At 38.1% G+C, this 25,752-nt stretch overlaps 1 pseudogene; it reads right to left on the bottom strand.

Moving 5' to 3' along the window:
• Positions 1-15,877: 15,877 nt before the first annotated feature.
• On the bottom strand, positions 15,878-17,318 carry LOC137172632 (uncharacterized; annotated as a pseudogene).
• Positions 17,319-25,752: the final 8,434 nt, after the last annotated feature.

Below are 25,752 nucleotides of genomic sequence, written 5' to 3'. Positions count from 1 at the left end.
TAAGAAACTTTGATACATCCACACAGAGGCGCCACTCCAAGTATATTACATTGAAAAGTGATAGCCTTCCGAACCAATATGTTGAGCTCCATATTGAAACTGGAACTTCAAAGTAGCATACTAGACATGGAGGGTGAAAGACCTGGAGGTATGACTTCTAAAAATCAATAATACTCATGTACAAATATAATGTGACAACTATACTGGTAGACAGATTTTTTTAACTTTGGGGATAGCCAAGCTAGCTGTTTCGTTGTGTTTATTTTACATTAAGCCAAGCTAATTACCTCCTGGCCCTAGCTCCGGACTTAATGTAACTCCATACTTATGACATGAGATTGCTATTGAGCTTTTTATCTTTCAGCAAGAAAGGGTATATTTCCCAAAATGTCAAAGTATTCTTTTAATGGTTGGATTAGCGAATTCAGACAAAAGGAGACTGTGGAATGATGCAGATGTGCTTTTCTTCATGATTTAGACTTCAGTCTTTGCTTTTGTTCTTTGTCAGCCTCTTTGTTGTTGTCCTTTGGTACATTTCCCTGTTCAAAAATCAAGAAGCACTCCCAGTTCAATCAGAAAGATTAAAGCTACCATTGTGCTTTTTATAAGCTTTTTAGCTGCACCTGTAGAATGCTAGTGATGCCACTCCTCCACCACTACCGGAACTCCATAAATAGCACTGATTACCAAGATGCAGGGTTATGTTACTTAATTATTACGTGCTTTATGTCTATAATTATGCATGAACCTCTATTAAAGTCGTTGGTGAATCAAAATTTTGAATTTGTTATATTTCTCTCCCAATTGAAGAGGATCAACAGTTCCGAAAATGACAGCCCACCTTTCTGGGGCAGAAAGTCTGTGAGAAAGTTAAGTTGAAAGAGAATTTGCAACTTGGAGAATCCCCAGCAGCACAGAGTTGTGTGGAGGCATGGTGTTCATTACAGTAGAAGCACAAGGACACGACTTCCTTTGTGTCGGGAATTTGAATGCATTTTCTGATGCTGCCTCGCTGAGCTCAGTGTTTGAACCAGTACAAGTCATTCTTCACACACCCACGGGGGCTTTGTGGCTTTAAAGCATAATTTCCACAGTGGAATTCACACAAATATGAAAAAGGAATAGGCAGAGTTTTCCTACAATGGATTTTGGCTTGAGCTGAAACTCAGAATTGTTACAATAAAAGCAATTTTAAATACATATGCTAAAATGCATGTTGTGCCATACCATACTTAATTATTATTGTAAAGACATTAGCATGTTAGATTGTCCAATTTGATTGAAAGAAGCAGCATAGATTCTCTTTCATTGATGTTGCACAGGCAGACAAAACAAGATTTCATCATGTTCAGCTTGAGAGGACATAACAAGCTCCTCTTCCAATTAAAGGTGCTGTGCAGTGCCTCCAGCGATCGGCATCAAACAATATTAAAATGTAACTCCCCTGTCAAACACAACGGGTGATACTGCTGTTGTGCGTTACAGTCTCCAATCTTACAGACTCCTCTAAATCAAACACAAATAAAATACACAATCCCACGGCGTGCTGTTGTGTCAGTGTTGTCAGTGTTGACATTTTTCTTAATTATGTCCATGTTCTTTCTTTCTATACATCTACATAAAATACAGTGAGAGAGGTTAGGATTTACAAAAGGCCCAGAGATATTTCATGGCGTACAAACAGCCGATTTTTGTATGATCTTTTTCCCCCTTTCATATGGGGTTAAATTTGTGTCATAATAATTGAACAAAATCTCCCCAGAATCCAACAAAAGAAAATGTAATTGAAAGTGAATAAAAATACATTTAAAGCGAAACAATTACCTCAAAGGCAGAACTTAACAATAAAACTGTACAAGAATACTACATTTGATTACAATATTCTTCACCTCTCTTTCACTGATCTAGATTTCTCTTCTGCCGTCACTTTTTTTCAGTTTCGCTGCTTCATTTCTGAGTTTTAGTTCTGACACAAAGCTTTCATGTGGGCGGGTGTTACAGGGCTGTATCCCCATTGGCAAATAACTTTTGAAGGGACACGTCAATGGTCTCATGTGGGTGGGTAATGCTCTCATCAGAGATTTGTGTCAGAACTGAAACTGAAACATTAAGCAGCAGATAGTTTCTTAGTTTATATGTTTATTTTGTGGGAGATTTTGTTCAATTATGATATTATGATAATCCCATATTTATACTGGTTTTATTTTCAATATACACAATATAAACATTCTATGTGGTATGTTCAATTAAAACATTAATCCACAGATATCACATTTCCCCTTAAATGGGTTTTGCTAATGCAAAATAGTCACATGAAACTGTTCAGCAAGTCATGACCCAAAGTTATCAATGACAAAACACACCTGGGATGTTTGAATCATGAAGTAAAGAGCAACACTATTTTCACATTTGATATTTCTCCAGTGTAGTGGCATCAGAGGCAGTGACAGAATACAAAAATGCTGTCACGCTGTGAGTTACAGCACAGGTTTAAAGGCCTGACATGAAGTGCGTATCTCAGGACATGACGGAGTACTTTGGATCTGCCGTCTTGTCTCCTCAATATGCATGGCAGGATGGAGAGGATCTGAGAAGTCTTTTGTCTCCTCTGCCTGATTCCAAATGAGATGCTGCATGGTGTCTCTCTGCTCTCAGTGAAGACGCATCACAACTGAAAAAACTGCAAACTTAAGGTTTACTGAGCAACATAAAGAAATGTGCTATGTGATTGACTGCTCAGATGTGTGGCGTTCCTGCTCATCTGAAGAATCTCACAGCATGATGATGGTCCTCTGGGACAGCCGCAGTCAACAGAAGCTGAATCGCTGTGTCAAAACTGATTTTAACTCAGCTGCATCACAATGCTCTGCAAGTGACATGGAACATTAAATTCTGTATCTGGACCAAACATGTTTCCAATTAGTCACTTACAGTTTACAGTTTACATAACAACACTAAATATCAGTTCCCTAACTTTTAAATGGCTTCTTTGGTTAAATTTTACACTTTGCAAACTGCATTAAACCTGCATTCATTGATCTTTTTGGCCACTTGGGGACAGCACAACAAGCTGTAGACATTAAAACACCCCATAAAATTGAGTGGAACTGCTGATTCGAGTGATAAATAGGTTTATCACTAGCAACACCTTTTACATTACGTGTCAAGCCATTTTAATCTAAAAGTATTCATTAAAGTAGCTTAAAATACACTATTGGTGAAAGGATAAAATAAGCCTGCCACATTTTAGGGCCATATTAAATTTAAAAAGTCTGAAAAGCAGTTTGTGTTGCATTTTGTTCCTCCTCCTCGTTAATGAAATAAGTGTTGAAGTGACAGCAAAATTAGCTCCATCTCAGCCCAGTCAGCCCACCACCTAACTCACACCCTGCATCCAGATAAGCAGGTCCACCTTAACATATACCCAGTTTGCTAGTAATGTTTAAACTGAGCTATGGTTGTGGTACTTGGGAAACTGCTGATTTCACTTCTTGATGGCTACTTTGAAAATGGCTCCATTAAGAAGAAATCAAAGAGGGCTGCAGCACTGAATCCTTTATATTTTGTCCCTTTTAGTTATTAATGGCATAACAAGTTGCACCAAATCAATACTTAATAAGTCTAATTGTGTATAATGTTTTCCTGTACTGGTGCCACCTGTCTATACTTCCTCGTCATTAGTATTTTGTGGAGCTGATATTGTATCAGTGATATGTTCTTTGTGATTGCCAGTGCCTGCCCAGGCAGTCCACAAACATTAGACATTACATTTTATCCCCTCGCACTCACAGATTCTATTTATTTGTGGACATGACTTTTGTTTTTACTGTTTTGTTTATCTTACACAGTTTTGCATGTCTGAGGTGAGGCTTACTTGATGGAACATAACAGTAGAGTGCATTAGTTGATTAATTCATTTTTAGATTTACAGTCAGTGACGGCACGTCCAGCTAGACAGATTTGCCCCCTCTATGAATTATTAAAAAACAAATATATTTTTCTATTTTAATATATAAAATATGTCTACAAAATATTGAATGGAAGAAAAAAATGCCAATAATGACAGTATATTGCAATTTTGATGACGCTCATTCAAATCTGGTCAGTTATTTCTGTACTCTTGTATCTGTAAAGCAGATGTTAACAATTGCTGTAATACTTTTGTTTCTACTGTGTTGGCTAACGTCTAGAGGTGTGAATCTTTGGGAATCTCACGATTTGATTCAGAATCAATTCTCGATTGAACGGATAGAAGAGGGGACACAATTTTCAGTCTCTTGTTCCAGTATACTGTGTGCCAAACTATTCACTAGTGCCCTTAGTCCACTGAAATACACTATGAACTGGCAATTACGATAATCAATCCACAGCCTTTTTATTTTAAAAAGTTAACTGCATTAGTTAATGAATTAATTAATTTGAAAGCATCTTACAGTCTCCTGCCTGCATGAGAATAACAAAATGAGGGGGAGGCTGAGTGCTCCGCTGTGTTGTTATTAACGTTATATCTCCAGGACTGGAGAGCAGCCTCTCTGCTGCACTGTTATTTCCACTGAGCTGAGGAGGCGCAGGGTTTTTGAGGTGAAACAGACTGAGCACAAAGTTATTTTCTTCACAGTCAGTTTATGTTGTTTAATGCTGCAGTGTGTGTTGGTCAGCCGCAGAGTCCCCGCAGATCCTTAAAAAGTCTTAAAACATTCAATTTAGTTTTTGATATTCAAGAGGCATTAAATTTGATCTCGAGCAGAATGAATGACTTCATTTTTGTGCAGTTTCACTTCAGTTTTATTATTGTATTTTATATCTCACAACAATGACTATTTCTACAACATCCAATACCTATTTGTTTGTATGCTAAATAGGTAGCGTACACTCCACTTGGTACAGATGTCACACATTTCACTTGACAGCTCAAATAAATGCTGAAACATCTCAGCTCTCAACACAGAGATGACTGTTTCTGAGCCGACCAACAAAACTACTCACCTAAAAGCTTAACGGACAACTTTTGGCTGCATGTGGAAGATGGATATCATTGTTTGCACATTCACTGTGGTCTATTTTCCTTGTAATTTCTCTATGCTTATATATTATTTCTCTTCTAGATTGTAGGCAACTGTAACACAACCTTATTTCCCCTCAGGATCAATAAAGTATTTCTGATTCTGATTACTACAGTTAATTAAATAAATTCTTAATTATTTCTCATGTTTCTCAAATATGGCTCATGCTACCTTCTCATATATAGCTTCAGCTGGACATTCAAGAGCAATAAATCAGACAAGAGGAGGCAATGATAAGATCTCTTAGGTATCACACTGCTCAGATTTGTCTCATGCAAGTCCTAGACTCATCTCACATTCTTCTCTTTACTATAACCAACCACCCTACTTTGAGGTGTTACTATCTGCAATGGAAAACGAAATCCAGAAAAGTAAAGCAATTAGAGTTGAACCAAGCCAGTACCATGTGGTGGAGAAACAGCTTAGACCCTCTACCCTAACGACACTCCACCACCACAGCTAGAGAAGTTGGCTTTCACATGAAATGATGATGCTGTAAGCTATACAAATGCAAACCAGCCAATTAAAGTAGTAGAGGAACTATGATTCCTGTTCTACATTTAAGAGCTCCAAATATTTCAAATGCAAAACCAAAAGTCAAGTTTACTAATTTAAATTGGTTCATGTTTTTTTGTAATCGTTTATATTGCAGGGGTTGGGTATACTCTTTTTCTAAAACTCCATTTTAAAAGAATATCTGTAGTGATCACGCATATACAAACGGGTTCTGATATTTACATGCTTTTATCACTTCCCGTGCTCCCCACTCACGGACTGTAAATTAATAATTGTTTTTCGCTGTAGCCTAACTATAACGGACCAAATTGAGGGTGAATACCATTGATAAAGTGTCTTTTATTTGTTCCCTGGATATTCAGTGTTAAACCGACTCCAAAACTCTGTGGATGTGTATAATTCACAGAAAACCTCCTGCGTTTCATTTATGTGAACAGCAACATTGAACACAATAGCTGTGAGCATGATGCTAAAGCTTTGTGTCTTTCCTGTAGGTCCTGGGGGCTGCCGCTGCTCCGAAAATACACACTCTCTCTGAAGCTTTTTGCCCTTTTTTTCCTACAATGTCGACTCTCTGTCTTCACTGCCAGCAGCACCAACACTGCAGCAGAAAATATGTCTAAATCAGGGAAACAAGCCAAGACTCAGCAGCAGAGAACCCCATGGTTAGCACTAGCAATGTCGCTAACATTAGCATATCAGCGACATACATTTCCGATCTACATGAACAGCACATAGCAGTGCTAGCTGCTGACTTCAAGTCATCGTTTGCAAATCAGCATATAACCAATCTCAAGTCTAATGCAGAGGAGGTCAGCCAACATCTGGAGAAACTTGAAGCCACATGCTCCTCGATGCGGGAAGAACAAGTGGCTAAAAACTAAACTCTCTGACTTAGAGGACTTGTGGCTTTACCAGAGTCAGTTGAGGGCACTCGCTCCACCGCCTTCTTCTCCCAGCTTCTCATCAACATTTTTGGCAATCAATGCTGTTGTGTTTTTCTCTCCATCTTTTATTGGATTATTACTGGTTTAAGCAAACGTTTATGAATAGCCATAGAATAATACAGTTCGCCAGCTCTTCTTTGAAGTTTCTATTTATCTTTCCTTTTTTTTTTCTGTGAGCAGCCTTAGTCGGGGGAGATCATTAGAGGTGCAATGTTGAAGGGGAGACTTCAAGTTAACATTCATTGTTACTGCTCAGGGTTTCTCACTGGGTGCATTCGGTCGTTTAATTTATGTCATCCTGTTGTTAGAGGGTGAACTGTTGTTATGTTTGTTATGGAACCAGAGGGGGTCTTTCTGAGTTTGCTGTTGAGAGCAATGTGAGATTGGGGTTTGGGTAGGGATTAGGTGGGGGACTGCTGACAACCACTCTGTTTTTTTTTTTGTCCTTTTTCCTCTCTTCTTCTTTTTACATTTTTTTAATCTAAGCTATTCTTCTCATTCTCTCACTCTGTAATTGTTCTAGATGAAGGGTAATCTTAATTTCATTAGCTGGAATGTTAAGGGACTAAATCACCAAGCAAAAAGGAGTAAAGTCTTCACATACCTAAAGCAGCTCAGGGCTGGGGTAGCTTTCCTTCAAGAAACCCACTTGCACGCCTTTGATCAATGGAGATTAGGTAAATGTTGGACAGGACAGTTTTTTCACTTGAACTTTAAGGGAAACACTGGGGGCTACAGCTATCTTTATCGACAGAAACATTCCTTTTGAGCCCTCTGACATTATATCAGATAAAAATGGATGCTTTATTATTGTTTCAGGCAAGCTTAAATGTTGATGTACAATTTTTCAATCGATTTTTTCTCAACTCCCCGGTCTTAATTCCCATTCTCTAATTCTCAGCAGGGATTTCAATTGTTATTTGGACACAGTATTAGGTCACTCCTCCCCTAAACTCACCACTCTTATCAAATCTGCTATTTATATGAAATCATTTCTTGCCGATTTTAGCCTTTCTGATCCATGGCGTTTTTATACCCTACAGGAAGAGAATATTCTTTCTTTTCCCACGTCCACCACACCTATAACCAAATAATTATTTTTTTGTAGATAATTCATTAATTTCGAACCTTAAGTCATGCAGTTACAAAGTATTATTATTTCAGATCACGCAACCCTTGTCCTTCAACTGGCTTTCCCAGATGTTGAGCACACAAGAAGGCACTGGAGACTAGATCCTTTGCCACTCACAGATGAGAGTTTTCCTACACATATCTCTACACACATTAAAACATTTTTAAGCACTGATTACACACCATACATGTCCAATAAAACAATCTGGAAGGCCATGAAAGCTTATTTGATAGGTGAAATTATATAATTTGCAGGATGTAAAAAGAAGTGTTCAAAGAAGAAACAAATTGAAATTGCTAATCAGATTTTAAACATAGATAAACAATATGCAAATTCACCCTCCCCTGAACTATCCAAGGAATGTCTGAAACTTCAGACAGAATTTAACCTTCTTTCCTCTCACCAAGTTGAAAGTCAATAACTTCGGAGAAGGAGTAACTTTTATGAGCATGGTCAGAAGGCAGGTCCTGGGCAATCAACTGTGTGGGTTGAGAACAAAGCAACTTATTGTTGGAGTACAGACAGATAATGGGTGTATTGGATCAGAAAGTGATTAATGACAAGTTTAGAGCCTTTGACTCAAATTTATACACTTCAGATTGTAGACTTAAATGTTATGGAAAACTTCTTTGGTAGACATACCTTCCGTCTCTAAAGACCTGAGAAAAACCCTTGAGACACCCATCACCCAGGATGAAATTACAAATCTCCTGGCCCAGATGGGCTCCTGTCAGACTTTTTTTCAGAAATTTTCAGAAATTACTTTTTTATGTTTAGTGTTCTCTGATTCTTTCAACTCATGTGCACTCCTTCCTTCATTCAACCAAGCATATATTTCCCTGCTAAGAAAAGATAAAGACCTGCTAGACTGTGCTTCTTAAAGACCTACATCATTACTAAATACAAATGTAAAGATTCTTGATAAAGTCTTGGTGCACAGACTGTAGGATATTCTTCCCTCTGTCATATCCTATGATCAAACTGGGTTTATAAAAAGACGCCATTTGTTTTCTAATATCTGTTGGTTATTTAACATAATATATTCCCCAAAACATATTGAGTCAGAATGCTTTGCCGCAATGGATGCTGAAAAAGCATTTGACAGAGTAGAATGGAATCTTTTTTACACCTGAAAAATTTGGTTTTGGTCCTGTTTTCTCTTCATGGGTTAAACTGCTGTACACATGTCCTTCTGCCTCTGTATTAACAAATAGTCATTACATGAAATATTTTGACATACACCGTGGGACTCGACAAGGTTGCCCTTTAAGCCTGCTCCTCTTTGCTATTGCCATTGAGCTGCTTGTGATTGCTATTAGTAGCAACAGGCAGATATAGAGGATATGGAGGGGAGGAGTCAAGCATAAGGTCTTGCTATATATATATATATATATATATATATATATATATATATATATACAACCTAATTTTGTTTGTCTCAAAACCAGCCACTTCCCTACTAGAAGCCCTCACTGTATTGGAGGCTTTCAGTCAGATATAAGCTTAACTTAAATAAAAGCAAACTCTTTACATTTAATAATGAAGCTCTTAAACTTATACTAATCTTCCATTGAAGGTGGTGATAGACCAATTCAACTATTTAGGAATATGTGTCACCAGAGAATGTATAATTGTATTTAAATCAAATTTCCTCAGTCTATATGATCAGGCAAAACAAATTTTATCTAAATGGTCCCCTCTGTCTTTGTCCCTTATTGGAAGAATAAATTCAATTAAAATTACACTGCTTCCAAAGTTCCTGTATCTTTTCCAGTGTTTCCCCATTCTTATCCCCAAATCATTTTTAAGGCTCTTGACTCTTTAATAATAATAATAATAATAACCTTCCATTTGGAATGGTAAACACCCTCGGTTATGGAAAGCATTTCTTTAAAGACCCAAGCAGGCAGGGGGAATGGCTCTGCCTAATTTCCAATACTATTACTTGGCAGTGAATATTCACTGTTTGACGTATTGGATGCATTTCCACCTTGAATCCTGAGGTCCAGCCTGGGTAGCAATGGAGGTCTGTGCTAGTGGCCCGGTTTCTCTTCCTGCCCTTTTAGGCACTGCACTTCCACTTGCTTCTGATATTCTCAGTAACCCAGTTGTAAAGCATTCTCTACGAATCTGGGCCGAATTCAGGAAGAATTTTGGACTGCAGAACTTTCCCTTCAAAGTCCAATTGCAGCTAATCATCTTTTCGCTCCCTCGATGGCCAATGATGCATTGGTGATCTATTTCTTGATAATCAATTTGCTTGTTTTCCTCAATTAATGGAAACATTTGGCATCCCCAACACACACTTTTTTAGATTTTTACAAGTTAGGCATTATGTACATTGTTTAACATCCCAATTCCCCTAGTCCCCTGGTACCCCCAGTCAATCCTGTTGATACATTTCTTTCTGTAAACCCCACATCAAAAGGTACTGTCTAACTTTTACAGCCTTCTTTCAAAATTGCATTGCCCGTCAATGGCAGCTATAAGGATTGCTTGGGAACAAGACCTAGTTTCTACCTTCACGGATGACACGTGGGACTCAGTCCTTAATTGGATACACTCTTACTCCATGTGCGCCTGACATGCACTCTTGCAATTTAAGATAGTTTATTGTATCCACATATCTAAAACCAAATGAGCTCGGATGTACCCTGATGTTGACTCTACATTTGATAAATGTAGAAGTGCACCTGCCTCACTCCTTCACATGTAGTGGATGTGTCCCTCTTTGGTTAAGTTTTGACGTAAGGCTTTCAAATCATTTCAGAAACCCTTCACCACCAAATTGAGACAAATCCTTTTTACTTGTATTAGAAAGAAGTTGGCTGTTTTTTTAAAATAGCATCTATATTTTTCACATTTGCAGGAGTGTACAAAGGAACTTTGCTTAAGAATGGGCTCTCCTTGTTGATGGATAGGCCCAATGTTAATCGGAAGTGTGTACAGCTCATACAAAAAGAGCGGCAGTTTCTGCAGGTGTAGTCCGTGCCTGACTCTGTGGGTGCTGATTCTGTCTTTTGTCGTCTGCGCTCTCTTCTTTCTTCCTACAGGTCCTCTCTCCAATTTCGCTCTTATGGATGCCTGACGTGACGGTGAGCCTCCATCTGTTGCAGTCTGCAGCTACAGCTTCCCGGCCTGCTGGGTTGATGTCGCATGCCGTCAGGTCTCATTTACAGACATCCTTGTAACGGAGAACAGGCCTTCCTGCAGGTCTGGAATCAGTGTCAAGCTCACCATACAGCATGTCTATAGCTCACTACAAGCACAAGTACAGATGACACTGCTGGTTTGAATGTTTATGATACAGTGGATCTATAGTTAACGTTTGGTATTAAGTGAAATTAAATGTGTGAGAGGAATCAATTCACCACCTCACCATTTGTGTTGCCAATTTCCCCTGTCTCCAAAATGTTTGTACACAAGGGTCAGAGTTTACGTACAGGTGCACACATTCTCGTCAAGTTTGTTTTATAGATCACAACTTTTGCGAGGGAAGGGCGCTCACCTCTTTCAGGCCTGGTGTTGTGCATATGCAACGGTTATAAATGAGACCCCAGAGGCTTTGGATCAGTCCAACGGAGGTTGAGATCTGTATGGGTGCAGCAGCTGCCCTAAAGGTGAGACATCCAGTATATTCATGCCTTTTAACCATCAGAGCAATTCAATAATAACATGCATAGAATACTGTTATTTCAAATGAGCACAGTCAGTCCACCACTGTGCTTCACTCAACACATTAATTCCCAATTCACTAACATTAATTATGCAGAGGACTAAGAACAACATCATCTTTAATTTGCTGCTTGCTCTCCTTGTATTTAGCTAGCTAGTGGCTAGCTACATATACAAACAATATTGGTGATCTTCCTGTAACATGGTAGACACTGACTGATTACACATTTCAAACCTGACCACATCTGGTTGCATTATAAATTGATTTTTATCTACATTAGGCTATTCTTTATTCAGATTGAGTGGTTGCAGTTTGTCAGAGATCAGATAAACTGGTTCTGGGTCTGTATTAAGATGATAATTTATTCAGATATTACTACTACTTCTATTTGGATAGACCTGAGAGACTAAAGTGGGGAGTGTCGGATGATGGGAGCGACCTGGCGAGGAGCAAAGATCTTTCTTATCCTTTGTTTGGAAGAAAAATATGTGTAATATCTGGAGTATATATCAAAAGTTCTACCCAATAAACACAAATTAGTAAAAAGAAAAAGTCTTACGTAAAAGACATTGGTTCATAAGGCCAGAGAGAGGTTGAGTGGGTCAATTTACCATGAATAATGCTCATAAAATTATGAACAAAAGTACTCAGGCAAGGAAGGAGCACAAGATGGAAGAGAATCTGAGGCAGAGCAGGAGCGCTTAACTGAGGCACATCAGCCCAATCCAACAGATAGCAGTTCAAAAACTTTCTAAAAAAAACTCTACATTGCCAAGAGAAATGGTTTAAAGATTTCCCTTTGCTTCACTACAGCCATACTTTGAAAGGAGTCCTGTGTTTTTACTGCACAAAAGTATTTAGACTTGAGAAGTCTTCCCTTGCAAAACACACAAATGCAGCATTTATCTCTGCTGAATTCAAAAGTATGAAAAAGGCTGTGGAGAAGTTTACAGATCACACAAAAAGCAATTCTCATAAGCTTGCAATTACGACACATTGCCAAGAAGCAAATCCTATTAATTTTCAGCTTTCTAGTGAGTTGGCAGCAGGACAGCAAAAGGCAAGGTCATGCTTGATGAAGATCATGAGCTCTGTGCAATTCATAGGCAGTCAAGGTTTGGCTCTCTGAGGCAATGAGTCAGAGGATGGAAATCTTTCCCAGTTACTTAAGTTGAGATCAGATGACGACCCTGTGTTCTTTGAGTGGCTTAAGTCACATGCTAATAATTACACAAGCCCCAAAATGCAAAATTACATGTTGAGCATAATGGCAAACTCCATCGTCAGAGATATAGCCACTGAAATCAGATCACAACCACTGTTGCAATACTCCATCATTATTTATGGAACACAGGATGTTACCACGACCGAACAGGAATCAATCTGTCTTTGCTACAATGACCATGATCTCATTCCTTGTTGAAAAATTTGTTGGTTTATATGAAGTGTGGTTCACAACAGGACAAAACCTAGCAAATGCAGCCAAATTGTGCTGCTTTGTCTGAATTTGTCTCTTGATAGGCTTCAGAGAAATACATATGATGGAGCAGCAAATATGTCCGCAAGTTTTGTTGGTGCACAGGCCTGTCTTACACAAGTCCAACCACTGGCACTGTTCGTACTGCTGGGCCTCACTTGTTAATTTGATAACACAAGCAGCTTGTGCAGTGTCTTGTGTAGTCCATGATGCACTGCAATGGGTCCATAAATTGGGGCGACTGTTTGGACTTTCAGGAAAAGTTCAAGACCATCTTCCACTACATCGCAATGTAAAAGTAATGAAAGACCAAAGGATTGGTTTATCATTTTAATATACAAATGTGAAGTGAGATCATTACATTTTCTCTGTGATTCTCTGTGTGTGCCTTTGGACAGACATGTTCTTTTGTTATTGTTGAGAGGCCCACTGGCCCTCTCCATCCTGTTTCATCCCCAAGAAGATAAATCTCTGGGTCTTGGAGTAAACAAGACATGCTAAGGGGTCAAAGGCCACATATGGTTTTGGGCTTAGTTAACACACATGCGCCTATAAATGTATATCTCGTGACTGTTTGCCATTGGCGGTAATCCATAAGTTTGTATGATTTGACCAACCACAGATCATTTCTTTGTTTCTTCTGCAACCATAAAAGATTAGGGTTGATTTTGTTCGGTGAGATGAACCCGTGCGTATCTTTGTGTGTTCTGTCACCTTATTGTACAATAATAACTTTTTATTCTTCAACCCAGCAGTGTTTTGTGTATTATTTCACATGTGTGTTTAGTGTTTTCAGGCAATTTCCATGACAGCAAAATCTGAAAATTGGTCCTTCACTACAATGAAGCCACTATGTCCCTCACAGTGGACTGTGAGGGCCGCAGCAGTTCATTCAGTCCTCAATCAGTTTGGAACAGATGGCTTTACTGGTGGCTCCAAAACAGCTATGAAGGCAAATGGTCTTCTTGACAGATTACTGAAGGGGAGCAGAGTCCTGGGAGTCCTTCTTGCTTTGAAAATTCTTGAGGAATTTGTATGCCTCAACAAAAGAGTACCATCACAATTGCAGACATGCAGGCTGTGGTGGTAAAAAAGTGTCTGTGTGAAATTTCTGTCCATGACAACTTTGTATTTAAAAGCGTCTCTACACTATAGTTTTGCTTTCACGTGTAGGGAAGATCAGGGCACTATTAGCCCCCCCATGTCCCCTAATCTCCAGAGTGGTTTTATCCTGCAGTTCTTTGCCTGTGGGGTGAGTCAATATATTGATCACTTCCATCACTTTTTGTTGTATTTTGCTGTATCAAATATTTTTATTAAAAAATCAAAATCATGAAAATACATGGCTGTGTTTTGTTCTACCTCCTGTAGGGGTATCTGAAAAACTAAAGCCCTTTTGAGGATTTGTGCCTCAGAATTCCACTCCTCATACAAAACATGATGTGTTTGGACCCTGAAATCATGACTTATAAAGAGGAGAAAATCTATGCAAGATCTATGTGAGAGGGTCCAAAAGGATGCAGACAACTTTGCAGAACAAGCAGAGAATACTGCAGGGACCAGAATGGCAACACTGATAACAAAATCAAACACAATGAGGAGACAAGCAAAGGAAAAGAGTGAAATTAATAAGAAGCTCGCTGAGCTGCAACACGTCATCAGAGACGTGGTGTCCATGGACAGTTTCTAGTTTTGGATCAGCTGGAGAGTTTTAGAGACTTGTTGGAGTAGCCTGATAATAAGGAATTGCAATAATCCAGCCTAGAACTAACAAAAGCATGGACTACTTTTTCTGCATGATTTTGAAACAGAATGTGCTTGATTTTCGCAATGTTAGGTGAGAAAAGGCAGTCCTGGAAATTTGTTTTATGTGGGAGTTGAAGGACATATCCTGATCGAAGATAACTCCCAGATTCCTTACGGTGGTGCTGGAGGCAAGTGCAATGCCATCTAGAGTAGCTATATCATTAGATAATGTGTTTCTAAGATGTTTAGGGCCAAGCACAATAACTTCAGTTCATCCTTCATCCTTGAGGCATGCTTGAAGTTTAGTTAACTGACAAAGTATGGAGTGTTTCCTAATAATATTACCTGAAGGAAGCATATATAACATGAATAGTATTGGTCCAAGCACAGAACCTTGTGGAACTCCATGTCTAATGTTTGCATGCATGGACGATTCATCGCTAATGTGTACAAACTGAAATTGATCTGATAAATAAGACTTTAACCAGTTTAATGCAGTTCCTTTAATGCCAATTAAATGTTCCAGTCTCTGTAATAAGATGTGTCGGTCAATGGTGTCAAATGCAGCGCTAAGATCTAACAAGTACAGAGAGAAGTCCTTTGTCTGATGCAATTAGGTCATTTATAACTTTCACTAGTAATGTCTCCGTGCTAGGGTGCACTCTAAATCCTGACTGAAAATCCTCAAATAAACTATTGTTATGTATAAAGTCACACATCTTTTTTTCTCAAGCATCTTAGAGAGAAAAGGAAGGTTAGATATAGGTCTATAGTTGGCTAAAACCCCTGAATCAAGAATAGGCTTTTTAAGAAGAGGTTTAATTACAGCTACTTTAAGGGACTGCAGTACTAACCTGTTAATAAAGACAGATTTATCATATCTAGTAAAGAAGTGCTAACTAAGGGTAAAACTTCCTTAAGCAGTCTAGTGGGGATGGGGTCTAAGAGACAGGTTGATGGTTTACATGAAGAAATCGAAGTTAGTTCAGGAGGGTCGATTTCAGAAAAACAGTCTAAATATATATCAAGTTTTACAGCTGTTTCTAAGGTTCCTGTGTTTGGGGATAATTCGGTGCCTGTTGAGGGCAGGAGGTTATGAATTTTGTTTCTAATAGATAGAACTGTATCATTAAAGAAGCTCATGAAGTTGTTACTTCTGAGAGCTATAGGAATACATAGATAAGTAGTCCTTTAAAGTTTTCACGATGTTTGCTTTAATTAGCAGGTTTGGGAGTTATACCATGGCGTTATCCTCTTTTGTTTTATTATCTTCTTTTACAAAGGGGCAATGGATTTGAGTGTCATTAGCATGCCAGGGACTTAAGTCAGTGTAGGAGTCCTCTGTTGTATTGAGACATGGCACTGGATTCAATGCTGATGGAAATGCTTTCTTATATTTAGCCACAGCACTATCTGATAAAAGAGGATTTTGTGGAAAAACTATTAGATGTTCAATTTTGATGTCAAATGTCAGAACAAGGTTGAGGATGTGCTTAAAACAGTGGGAGGGTTTATTTACACTCTGAGAGAATCCAATTGAGTCTAATAATTAGATAAACACAGTGCTAAGGCTATCATTATCAACATCCACATGAATATTAAAACCACCTACTATAATTACTTTATCTATCTACACTATAACAAATAGAACTGGCTGTAAAGTTTTCCAGGTTGGGTATGAAAGACTAAGAACAAGGCTTTCGAATTAGTTATAATTAAGGTAAGGTTTAGGGTTGATTAATAGGCTTGAGTTGAAAATGGCCTCAACTCCACCTTCTTGGCTGGTGTCTTGAAGAATATAAGTATTAATATGACTGGGGGGAGTGGATTCATTTAGGCTGACATATTCTTCATGACATAGCCAGGTTTCAGTAAAACACAACAAATCAATATGATAATCTGAGATTAGATTGTTTATTAATACAGCTTTAGATGACAGAGATCTAATGTTTGAGTCCACATTTAATTCTCCTGTTTTATAGTACTATTGCAGTGGTGGTATTAATTTTTATTAGATTTTTATGTACATATGTATTTATGTACTACACAGTTTCTATGTGGTTTTGGGTGAGCAACTGCTCTAATGGAAGCACAGAGAAGTGTGTAGGCCTGCAGCTCTGCCTCCTGGTCTAAACTCTGGGTTGTCATGGTTTTGGTCTAATAAAATCAGCCATATTTCTAGATATAAAACAGCTCCATCCAAAGTGGGATGTATGCCATCTCTCCTTATAAGACAAGGTCTTCCCCAGAATGTCCATCAATTTTCTATAAAGCCCATGTCATTTGCTGGACACTACCTCGACAGCCAGCAGTTAAATGATGACATGCCGCTATGCATGTCAACACTGGTCCGATTAGGCAGGGTCCCTGAGAAAACTATGGAGTCTGACATTGTCTTTGTATATTGGCATAACTGAGAGTGGTTACCACCGATGTGAATGATAATTTTACCATATCTGTCCTTATCCTTAGCCAGCAGTTTTAAAAGGGATTCTATGTCGCCCAGTCTGGCCCCAGGAATACATTTGACTATGGTCATGGTGAGAAACGCTAACTTCACGTTTCTCACCATGGAGCTGCCAATAATCAATTCAATTTTCAATTCAATTCAATTCAATTCAATTCAATTCAATTCAATTCAATTCAGTTTTATGGAGTTGTCATACCCCTCTTTCACACATATCTGCAAATCTCCGAGCAGGGAAGGAGGACACGCCTGGTCCATTTACCGAGTCATCATGTAGCCTAGATGGGGTGTCATCTCTATTGTCACATGAGCGCTGACAGTGAAAGTCCATTTTTGATTTTATCGTTGTTTGCACTAATGACACTGTTCTTACGTTGCAGCGTTTCACTTAGATTTTTTTTAAATATATATTATATATTATATATTTTCATTTTTAGGTATTTTCTATGGTCTGTGGGTGAAGCAGCATAAATCACAATGAGTCAGAATTTTTGTCCCACTGGGGATAAGAGTAACTTGGCAGAGGCAGGAATAGCCTATATAGACCATATAGCACCCTGATTATCGTGAAGCCGAACGTTAGACTGTACGGACAAGCAGCTATGTCTATGTTTACCGCATGATGGAGCAAAAGGCTAAGTAATTCATAAAACATTTATCTTTAAATATATCAAATAAATTCAGAAATTTCTCAAAGTGAATGGGAGACCCCAACGGAAAAAAAAAGTTGTCCACTTCCCTTAACCTTCTCTCAAAAATAGAAGGCTCCCCCAATAAATGAAGGAACTTCTGATGCATACTAAATGTGGATATACCAGCAGCTTTTTGTGGTTTCCCATCCTCTCCTCAGCTGTCTGTGACATTTTGATGCTCATTAGGATGCCTGGGAGGTGAGTGTTGAGACAGTACACTCCTAAGGTGCCTTAGGTTGGATTAAGACCAAACAAAGCATCCAGTCTTGCCTGTAACCTACTTCCTTTGATTTATTTATGTCGTTATAATTCAGTATGTATACTGGGTCCTGACTGCAGCCAAGCTGGCACAATTACTTATTAATATACAAATGTTTTTAAGGCCAGTCAAGACCTAATCCCCTGACAGCAAACTAATCCATAAAGCTTTGGTACACAGTGGCTTTAAGGGCAAGTTTACGCATGCAATTAATATGGCAGAGCAGCCACGCCGATCTTTCTGATCCAGTCAATTTCTTTCCGGGCGCTCCATAACAAATTGCCCATCTATTGAGAAATAAGATCAATCTAAAACCCAATTAAAAAACAATCGCCATCATACTGCATCTGTCAGTTTGACTGTTTTAAAATGATGAAGAGTTCTGGAAACAAGTGTTTAATACTACAAAACAAAAGAATTTAGGGATAGTACTTCTAGCATACCAAGTACAGCTAAATACAGGAAGTGTTCACAAATAAACAAATAATCTGCCCTATGGATCATTAAATTCAAGTCAAAACATGATATGCAACTCCTGCTAAATAACTTTCTTCCCCAACAGCAAGACTTTTCCTTGTCCGGTGAACTATCAGATGTTCGGTTACAAATGGTATATACCAAGTGATCCCTCATTCTGCAATATCTGTTTGCCTGGTGTGTGACTCATAACACGGAGGCTGATTTGTTGCTGAGAATGACACACACATCTCACTGTGGCCAGTAAACATGACCTCTCCATCTGCTGATAGATTAATGATGTTGCCTTGGACACTTAGTTGAAAGCATGACTCAGAGCAGCCAAATTAAACCCGACCAGAGAAACTGACCTAAACGGGCATCATCATAGTGACCCAGAATGGAGACTGACATAAGATCATAAACTAATAAGAAATTTGATATAAATCATAATGTCAATTATTAACATTAATTATTGCTGACTAAATGTAGGCTACATAATATTATGAAAAAAGTGGCTTTACACCACTTAAACCTGCATTAATTGATTTTTGGCCCCTTGAGGGCAGCTGTAAACATAGCATTGACATTGGCCATATAAAATGGAATATGCCGAAGATATTACTGTAGCAGAGCTAATGATTCCACTTGCAATTACCACTGATGTTTACTATTAGTCACACCTGAATTTTTCATATTATGAGCCCCCAAAATGTGTTGCCAGTGTGCAATTATCCTGTCTCTGTGGAAGGTTGTGTAATTTGCTCTGGTAAAATAGTTCAATAAACTGTTGTTTTGGGAAAAAAAAACAACTTTGCTAGCTTGATTGTTTTCATGACTCATGTAATTTCATGAGAAATCTCTGTTGTGTTACTAGCTTACTGACTAGCAGCTAGCTAAAATCAGGTTATTTGTTTTTTGAGTCAGTTGTTAATTCTCTATGGGTTCATCACTATGAGCGACCCCTTTTACATTACACTAAGTCATTGATATAAAAATGTTGATTAGTGTATCTTTAAACTTATGTTTGATTAAGATAAAAAGATTTTGAGGATAGAGGCAAGTTATTCCTTAAGTAATTGACAGAAATTGCATTACTTGACTGTACTTGATCAGCTTTGTGGATTCTATTGCTAACAGATTACAACCTGACAATAATTTTGCTAGAATGTTACCCACCAGACGAGCTGCCTGCCAGCACTAATGTCATTAGAAATACAGGCTGAGCCACTGCTCCCACAAGCCTCCTCAACTGAACCATTTTTATTCACTGAGAGTCTTGTTACACACTGGATTTCCAACTCTTTAAAAGTCTCTCCCTTTTGAGTTTTTATCCATATTTTATTGAAGCTTTTTATTATTCATTCTCTTGCAAAACAGTTCAGGACTCCTACTAAGGAGAGAGGATGAGATTTTCTTCTTTCTTTTCTTCATTTGTCTCACTGATTTGATTGCCAGCCACTCTTGTCCAACTTAAATCACACTTGCTGTTCAACAGTTGTGTTTTTTCTGGTGTTTTTTTTTAACAGTATCTATTTTTTAAAATGCTTTTAAAAAGCATGCTGCTCTGCACAGAAATGTCCTCATACCCCGCTGATGTCTGTCAGGTAGATTTTCATTTCAGGCGAGTAAGAACAGTTTATCTGTGGGTGACAGCTCGTGCCAGCCTGTAAGTGCCTGGATTTTGTGGCAATCAATCAGGGAGGTTTTTCCATTTAGTTGTCATCGGGGAAATCATGGAAACAATCGTTTAAAAATCCGGAGAGTGAGTAGAGTCATCAGAATGCAAAAGGCAGCAGCGTGGTCACACATCTTCACACTGCATGTGTCATTCATCTGAAACATGAAACATGTCACCACTGTCATCCGCTTAGGTATTGCTTCCATTAGACATCCATATTGCACCCACATGCTCTACCAGTGAGGAGCATTTGTTTTTATTTATTTAGAAAGCTATTTTACAACCCCCCCCCGCCCCCCCCCATCTCTCAGCCCTGCTTTCTTGGAATGTTAGTAGCTATTGTACCCGCTCACAGACATGGCTCACCCTCAAGTACCAAAAATTCATAGAGTTAGGAAGACTTGCTTTCTGTTACTGTGCCCCACATACTGGGAATATGCTTCAAAAAAACTTCAAGTTGACCTCATTACAGTTTTTCACGATTGCTTACACACTATAGCTGGGCCTATTAACTAAACATCCCAAACCATGATGCCATCTACCAAAACACAGACCTATTTCCCAATACTATAAACACTATTCCCCTGTTTTTACTCATGTTCTCATTTTGAAAGAACTGGCATTCAATATGATCACAGATAATCATAGTAATCATAGAGAACAGGGTCATGGGTCAGTTTGCTTGTTTTGGAATAATGGATCCACAAAGACCTGAGGCAGAATAAATGTGATTTCTTTCTTTATGTCCAAACTGTTTTTTAACTCCTTTATGTTGGTAAATACATGGATAATATTTTACTGTATTATAAGTTCTTTATCAGTTGCATATTTTTACAGTACATTTACTTTTTCACTCAGTTTATTTTACTACATTAGATTGAGGAATTAATGTGTGTTGTGTCTTTTCATTGTGTTCCTCATGTAAAGAGGTTGTTCTGGGGGAAAACCATAAGCGCCATTATTCATTGCAGTAACAGGTTTTTACAGTCGTGTTTTGAGTTGATCTCACCAGTGTGTAATGGCTGTTTTGTAGTGTTTGTGTATTTGATGGTAATTGATTTGTGTGATGTGTGAAGGCAAAGTTTGGTTTAGATGTTAGATTACATGGTTTTGAATGAAGAGTTTGGTTTTGACATGGAAGTTTGAAGTTTGTGAAGATGAGTGTGCAATTATGCATTTGTGTTCAGAGTTTATGGAAATGGAGCAATTTCAAGAAATGTGTCTTAGCAATTGAGAAAAACAATAATATCATTGAGTCAATTTCAAGATTCAATTGCTAATTTTATTGATAGTAACTTTCATTGCTCTTAATTTTTTTTAATTGTTCTTACTCTCATTGTTTTATTTATTTATTTATTTGTCTCACTGTTAATTCCCACACTTTTACTTTTTAGCATTGTTCATTTTACCTTGTTTTTAATTGACATAGCCATGTATTCTTTTACTGCTATTTCATTTTAGTTGTGTCTGCATTTATTGTATGTCTGTACCTGGGCACCATTGAAAATGAGGGTTCTCCCTCAAAGGTTTTAAATAAATGAAATGAAATGATGATGATGATATTTACAATGTACCAGACAGACTCAGACACACAACCCATTTATTGTACATTTTTCATTCCTGATGGATTATAGCAGCTGCAGTGTAGTGGATCTATACTGCGCTGCTATTATGTGTGTGTGTGTGTGTGTGTGTGTGTGTGTGTGTGACAGAGAAAGAGAGAGAGAGAGAGAGAGAGAGAGAGAGAGAGAGAGAGAGCAAATTAGACCCAGGATCTATTCTTCATTGTTGGACTGGACACAGGAAATTGAGAGCTATTCTTATGCTCAGATCTGCATGTTTCCTTCTTGACTGAGCAGGGTGATTATTACAGTGTGTGTTTTACACTCATAGATTTAGTGACTTCATTAAAGGTCAGTTTATTAGTCATGAGTTGTACTATTCAGCCCGTGAAAACAACAACATAATGGGCCCTCTTTTAATCGCACAAACGCAACGACAAGTGCAGTGTGGTAGTTCTTGGGTGCACAGACTGTTTGGGTGTCTCCCACCGAAACTGCTATTTTGCATAAGTGCAAAAGGGCCGGCTGAAGGTGGATATAGATCAGAGGGTGTGGTGATTAATAAATATACTGTCAGCCAGTTACTGCTCTCATAGCTCTGAAACAGCCAATCATAGTGAAGCATGACAACAATAGCTCAAAAAAGAGAAAGATGCTTCTTGTGGAAATCATATTGTTGTCTGGAAGGTGCACGGGGGTCAGGATGTGAACACACAGCATCACTCATCTGCAGCCAGTGGCAGATAGAGTGGGGTTTTTAACAGCTGATTAGCATAATGATGATAGAAATAAGCAATAAAAAATGTGTGGTGAAGCTATTTATATGATTGCACTGGACTTATGCTATCTCAGCCATAATTTTACTGTAAATCACATCATAATGGTCACAGTGTTTTGTGACTGATGTTATACTGTAATGCATTCCGAAATAAAACTGTGAGGTGCCGCTTTTGCTTCAAAAAATGATGATGACACATCAGTGGGCTTTAAAAGATCATATGATTTTGTTACAGACAACTCATCTTAAATATTAAACTGCAGCTTCTTCTGTCAACATAATGAGCAATGCATTAATACTAAACATTAATTCTTAAAATATTGTATCTGCTAAACATTCACTGACAACGTATTTGTTTTCTTACAATATTGTGGCAACTAAAGCATGGCTGAAATTTCTATGGCTATGTTTAAGCATCTTGAAATTAGTTGGTTAGGAAAAGAATATGGTGTAAGTTACATACTGAAACAATTAACGCTGAATTGACACACAAGACACATGTGTACATTTTGAAAATTTAACCAAAATTACAATCTTACCCTATCCACAGTGTTTAAACCCCTAAAACTAATCACGCACAGGGTACAGGAAGCAAATCCTGCTCTCTGGGGGTCAAAGCCCTGTGTACAAGAACATAACGCTGACTAGACTGGAAATATGTAGCAATTCAGGCAGCAATTAGGTCTCTTCAAGCATATTTGGCAAAACAATTGAATATTATACAACCAAAAGCTTTAGGAGACAGGGTTGTGGGAAATAGGATGTAGGATCCAGTATTTTTGAAGCTTAAATCATACAAGGAACTAAAAGTCAGGATATAACAGCTTCTTCTGCTTTAATTTTTAATTATTTTTTAATCTGTCTCTTGTGAGTCGCATAAATGTATGGAGTGCAGTACTAAATGTTTGGAATACCCCTTTAATTTGTTCATTGCCAAATTATTTGGATTTTGTATCTTTGTATTACTTTGAACAAGATCTGCATATGGCAATTACAGTATGGCTACTGCTATTGAGAGGTCACAGTTAATAAAAGGGGAAAGTTAAATTGCAGGTCTGTCACGGTACGGGTACTCCAGGTCTTCAGCATTAAAGTCTGTCACTCTCCACTGAGCTACATAGCCTACAGGGCACAGCTTTTTCTTACATTGGCACTGAACATCACTACATTTATGTCACATTTGCACATTTTTTTCGATAATAGTAAAATAAGGTTCAAGTTAAAATGAGCAAAAGCACCTTTAGAGCTAAAAAGTCTGCAATTTAAATGTGAATTGTTGAGAAAAAAAACAGTCAAAAGAGGGAAAGAGAGAATGAAAAATCTGGCTGTCCGTCTCCACAGGGCATTGATCAAGAGAAAGAACAACATTAGCATTCCACCCCGACACTGAGGCATTACTGAACGTCTAGGCCAGAGCCAATTGATTTTTGCTGCCATTCTCTTATTTCATCCTTTCGGGTGAAATATTCAGCTCTATGTGTTCGCCCATCTACTAAGTATAAGCTCTTGATAAGCCCAGTCAAGCCATAGGAACAGAACTTTAACCACGAGGTGATGGAAATTGGAAATGCACGTCTTACTGCATTACATTAAAGTGAGTGACAATATCACGCTGATTTTCATTTGTTGTGATGGCACTATCTCATTTTTTTCCATTACCACGAGTGTAGTGTTCTAATTTTCAGGCGGGGTGGGGTGGGGGTGAGTGGGTGGATTCGTGCATTTCTGTATGGTGAGCCAACAGAAGCTGGGTAAATAGGAGCATCAAAGCAATCTGCTGCTGGGCGCCGAGAGCACAGGCTCATTATAGGGGGCCTTGGCTGAGTAGCCGGGAAGACATGCCAAGTTAGACTCCCGTTGTGACAGACAGTGCTCTTTAGCTATTAATCAACAGGCTGAAAAATTGAAAGGACAGCGAGTCGCTAATGGAACAATTTGTCTCACTGTGAGGGATTGAATTTCACTGCACCCAGGATCCCAGCATCATCCCATCCACCGCCTTGAGCCATTCTGTCAAACTCTTATGGTTTTCATCTGCATATTTCCTCTTAAGAATACAGTACTTCAAAAGCATACAGTAAGGTGTAGGACTTATTAAAAGGTGTTTTAATTTGTGTGCCAGAATATCACATTTCTACAGTTCCTTTAAGGATAAAACACACATCAGTGCAAAAGCACAAAGGTTAAGGAAATTTGCTCTGAATCCAAAACTGCTACAAATTGTAAAATACATGCAGAAGCGCAAACACAAACATTAAGAGGAATGCAACAAATACTAAAGTGAGAGTGATGACTTCTTTAACTTCTTTGACTTCTTTAACGGCAAAGACATAGTGGGCGAGTTTGAGATGAATTTTGTTTCTCTTGAAGAAGAAACAGGATGTTTTTACTTTTTGTATGTGTTTTAGTTTTTGGGGGTTTTTTTTTTTGCATTTTTCTTAATGTTTTAATTTTGTATGTATTTTACACTTAAGCATTTTTGGATTTAGATTTTTCCTTAAAGGACGGGTTCACAATTTTTCAAGTCTGTCTTAAAACAACAGTCAGATGCCCAAATGAACATTGAAATAGGTTTTTCTTGCTGTAATCATTCATCTTGTTCATACTGACCATTAGAAGATCCCTTCATAATGCACTTACAGTGTAAGTGATGAGGGACAAAATCCACAGTCTTCCTTCTGTGAAAAAATGTATTTAAAAGTTTATCTGAAGCTAATATGAAGCTTCAACGTCCAAATGAGTCAAATTAAGTAGATATCGTTCAACATTACAGTCTTTTTAGTGCCAAAGTCTCTTTTTGTTACTATACTTCCACCACAGCTCAACAGGGAAACAGTGTCTGAAGAAACACAAAGAGGGAATTTGATGCTAAAAAGACTGATATGACTAACTCAGACTTCTGAAGCCTCATATAAGCTTCACACCAACTTTTAAATACATTCTTGCACAAAATGACTGTGGACGCACTGTGGATTTTTTGTGTGTTTTGTCCTTAGGGGCCATTGTACATTGCACTAGAATGTTGAATTATTTCATGGTACAGAAGAAAAACTGAATTGTGACACAAATCACAATCTGTTTTATCATTGTAACTAATACAATGTCGCACTTCAACTTTCCACTATAATTCCATTTACTGTTGTTTAGACTTTATGGCAACTATTATTAATATTATTGGTTTTCAAATAAAAGTCAGATTGTGGTTTATGGCAGGGTAGCAACGCCCTCCTTGTGAACAGGATTGATGGAGTTTACGGTGATCTTAAACATCTTAGCTGCTGCCATCTTAGCTGAGCATCC

This window comes from Thunnus thynnus, chromosome 20, assembly GCF_963924715.1.
Source record: "Thunnus thynnus chromosome 20, fThuThy2.1, whole genome shotgun sequence".
Taxonomy (NCBI): domain Eukaryota; kingdom Metazoa; phylum Chordata; class Actinopteri; order Scombriformes; family Scombridae; genus Thunnus; species Thunnus thynnus.
This window is presented reverse-complemented; position numbering and strand designations above follow the sequence as displayed.